This window comes from Oratosquilla oratoria, chromosome 3 (assembly GCF_046742065.1).
Source record: "Oratosquilla oratoria isolate Oo_2021 chromosome 3, ASM4674206v1, whole genome shotgun sequence".
Taxonomy (NCBI): domain Eukaryota; kingdom Metazoa; phylum Arthropoda; class Malacostraca; order Stomatopoda; family Squillidae; genus Oratosquilla; species Oratosquilla oratoria.
In genome coordinates, this window is record NC_134779.1 from 49,976,755 (window position 1) to 49,981,315 (window position 4,561).

Here is a 4,561-nt window from a genome sequence, read left to right on the forward strand (position 1 = left end):
CGTTTTTATAGAACACACTACTTTTAATGGAATTGCGCGTATTAGCGGTTAAGTAACTAATGCGCGCAATTCCATTAAAAGTAGTGTGTTCTATAAAAACGGCTAAACAGCCTCTCGTGCGTCCGTAGCCTAAGACGTTTGGACCACGTAAGGTAAGATATTTGGGCACGGAACAAAATATGAAAAAATCCTGGAAGCAATGAGCAGTAATTCTATTGCGCATATCACAGTTTAATATTTCATATCAAGTAAATACTAAATGCGCGCTGGGGTAAATAAGTAACAGCCTAGTTTGGTTTAACTTGACTCCTACTAGAGCTTAACACATGTTGGGTAGAGCTTACCACATGTTGGGTTATGGTGTATGACATAAAGCAACAAATTACAAAATATAAGCAACAGCACCATTAAATATAAAACATAAGGTATGAAATACAAAACTAATAAAATACATGATATAGGCATGAGGATATAAAAAGTATTAGCAACTATTACATTCGGAGAAAATGTGACAATAAAGGATGAAAAATAATCAGAAGGAAATTAGAAATCAATATATTACAAAATATGACATTAAGATATAAAAATCTAACGTAAGATCATAAGGATGAAGGAGGCTGCAAGAAACCATAACGCTTACTCTAGGTAGTTCCGTGTCCATTACCATCTACCATCCTTATCCCTAAAATTATCTAACGTTCTCTCAAAACAACCAATAGTTTCAGTACTCAGTACATGGTTGGTTAGTTTATTCCATTCATTAACCACTCAACTGGTAAACTAGTTATTGTTTATTTCCTTCTTAAACCTAAATTTGTCCAATCTAAACCCAATACTACGAGTCTTGCACTTCTGCCTTAATATGATTACATTGACTGCATCACCCTTTTTAAAACCCTTGAACCATTTCAATAGCTCTATTGGATCACCCCGCACTTTTGTCTTTCTAGAGAATGTAAGTTGAGGTAAATTTCTAAGTCCTTGCATAATTTTGGCCATTCTTCTCTGTACTGATTCTAGTGAATTGTCCATTCGATAGGACGAAGACCAGAACTATATCGCATAGTCAAGGATGAGCCTAACCATCACCAGATAGAGTTTGATAACCACATCTGCACTTTTGTATGTAACCGTCCTTGCAATAAATTCCAATTCTCTGTTCGTCCTATTCCTGTCACTAATGCACTGTTTCCTGGATTTAAGGCCAGGACTCACTAGCACCCCTAAGTCCTTTTTACATTCCTGTTTATCTAATATGGCGTTATCCAAGCTATACCTGTTTGCTGGGTTGTGTAATCCTATGTTTAACACACACTGCACTTTGATATCTAAGTCCATTTCGCCTACCATGAAAACAAATTATCCAGACCCTCCTACGGTATCCCAGCGTCTTACCCTGACCTAATATGGCGTTCTATTTTAGCGTCATCCAAAAACTTACTAACATTACTATCAATCCCATTGTCCAAGTCATCTATATACATAATGGACAATAGAGGGCCCACAACCGAGTCCTGGAAACTCCACTAGATTTTAAACCGCTAATGGTGACCCGCTGTTTTCTGTCAATAATCCATGATCTATCCCAGTGGTTCTCTTTTTTTTCAGGTAGGCACCCCCTTCACTTTCAGGTGAATTCCCGACGCCCCCTCACACATATGCGCACCTTTTTTTTGTATGCTTCAATTTGAAAACAGCAAGATGAAGCACAAAGGTGTATTTCACAAATGAAACCTAATTTAACAAACAAATTAACTTAGCAGTTTTAACTATGTCAGCAACATGAAATGTTGACATCTAAGAATGGAAAGTTCACCCAGTCTGGTATATTCAGCAACAAAAGATCTTGAAATCTCTCAGAAATGTCTCTTTGAGACTCGTACAGATGTACACAACACATTTGAAGGTAATCATCTGGTATGCTCTTTTTCTTCTCCAATTAAGAGATGCTTTAAAACTGGTTCGTGACGGGCTAGGTCTCATCTGAATAACTGTAACTTAGACTGGAAGGCAGAGATAGTTGACTTGATTTTAATAAAGTTAGCATAATTTCCCCGCAACTACAAGTTAACTTCATTGAATTTTATGATTACATCTGACATATAATAAGTAATGTCATGCCTGATGTTTCTTACGAGTATTTCATCATAGAGCATAGCGTTAGTCTTGTAAGAATTCTACAGTTGTGTCAAACAATGAATAAAAACGACTCAGCCAGCTTCCTTTTGACAGCCATCTAACTTCTGTGTGTAACAACAAACATTCAAACTCTTTATTATCATCAGTGCAAAGCTGTCGAAACAATGATGACGACCTATCATCGATGGTGTTCCATCTGTTGCACAAATAACATAAACAAGAAGCAAAGACTGATTACCTGGTATAGTGGAGTCATTTAACTGTGAGCTAATATTTTCACTAATACTTCAATAATAAACAAAAATATATTTATTGACTGCTCCTAATGCCAACCTGTCGGCCCCTTTTGCCTCACCGCTCCACAGATTCTTTTAGCCGTCCCCAGGCGAATCCGGACAAAACACCCCACGGTCAAAACAACCCGATGATGATGATGATATAATTCTTTCACTGATAAACAAACTGGTTAAATATATTATTATTGTTATTTTTTGTCCGGGGTGTTTTGCCTGGAGGGTGTTTTGTCCGGAGGTGCTTTATCCGGGGAAAGGGCTGTTTTGTCCTACATTCCCCCAGGGGGATGGTACCCTCCACTTTGGAAACCACTACTCTAATCCATTCAAGCACAATAACAATAAGCTACGAAATATAAGCAAGGAAAAAAAAAAAAAGGATATTGAAATATATATATATATATATATATATATATATATATATATATATATATATATATATATATATATATATATATTGATATTTCGTAGTTCTAACGTATCAGGGTGGCCCATGAGGCAAACGTATGTGGCCTAAATGTCCGGTCATCGGTAGACATAGGTCGGCCAATTCCCATATCCCTTCTGCCTACTAACTTAACCATCTATTTATTTTTCTCTGGTTTCTATTAATCACTTCATAACAAAAATAAAAGCAGTCAAATCAAACTTAAACCTAGAACAAATATCACCCAGTTCAACTCTGCCACTATGCAATCCGATCCTGCTAGAGGCACCACGAGGAGTTATTCACTAGCGAGTTGCTCAACCAGCCACCACCTCACTTAATCAGCCCTTGTGAATTGTAACCAGATTCGCCTGCCATCAAATCAACCTCTTTGTCATTCGACTCATCCTCATCGAATTTCATCTTTAACCTCCCAACAACTAGCTGCGAATCCAATACTGTAATTCTTGACTCCAACAGTGCACAACTTAACTAGGTTACGGACAAAACCCCTACTTGGACAAAAACCCACTCACTAAATACTTTTGTATTTTGTGCAAATAGAAGGCTAATTTGTGTGATTTTTTCGTAAAGACAATCAGTACCCATGGGTGGGGACATGATGAATTTCCTTCTCTCCCGAGTTACCATATCAAAAAACGTCCCCTTAACTATTCCTATAAGAAGATTTCCCCAACGTAACCTGACCTAACTTAAACAAACTAAACCTACCCTTACCCGACCCAACACCACCTTAATCTATCTAACCATTAGTTATATGAATTCTAAATTTTGTAACCTTGTCAGCATTGCAATGATTAACAATTGAAATACTATAGCGCAGTTTTCAATGTTGTATCACAGTATGAAAGTTACAAGTTACACAAAGTCCCCCTCAAAGTGATTCTATCTGAAATTTCACACCGACCAAACGGATTTTATGTAAGCAGTTTTGTCGCGGTGGGATTGTGTCCACGATTCAGCTGAACTGTATCATCACCAAGTCAAGTGAAACAGACAATTACAAGAAAAAAATTCTCGCCAAGCGGAACTCGATTAAAGTAACGACGCCCAAATCCGCTCAGACAGCGAGCTTCCAAAAATTGATTCTCCCCGGCGGGGAATCGAACCCCGGTCTCCCGCGTGACAGGCGGGGATACTCACCACTATACTACCGAGGACTGATTTAACTTACCTAATTTAGCCTAATTTAACTTTACGTCCTAACATTTGAGTTGTTAATCTAACTTAACCTAACATTTGAGTTGTTAATCTAACTTAACCTAACATTTGAGTTGTTAATCTAACTTAACCTAACATTTGAGTTGTTAATCTAACTTAACCTAACATTTGAGTTGTTAATCTAACTTAACCTAACATTTGAGTTGTTAATCTAACTTAACCTAACATTTGAGTTGTTAATCTAACTTAACCTAACATTTGAGTTGTTAATCTAACTTAACCTAACATTTGAGTTGTTAATCTAACTTAACCTAACATTTGAGTTGTTAATCAAACTTAACCTAACATTTGAGTTGTTAATCTAACTTAACCTAACATTTGAGTTAACCTAACTTAACCTAACGTTTGAATTAACCTAACATTTGAGTTAACATAACTTAACCTAACATTTGAGTTAACCTAACTTGACCTAACATTTGAGTTAACCTAACTTAACCTGACAATTGAGTTAACCTAACAT

At 36.7% G+C, this 4,561-nt stretch overlaps 1 non-coding gene across 1 annotated transcript; it reads right to left on the reverse strand.

Annotated features, from left to right (window-relative positions):
- Positions 1-3,968: 3,968 nt before the first annotated feature.
- TRNAD-GUC (transfer RNA aspartic acid (anticodon GUC)) lies at positions 3,969-4,040 on the reverse strand. The gene has a single exon. It is a non-coding gene; the product is annotated as a tRNA-Asp (tRNA).
- Between the last annotated feature and the right edge of the window lie 521 nt (positions 4,041-4,561).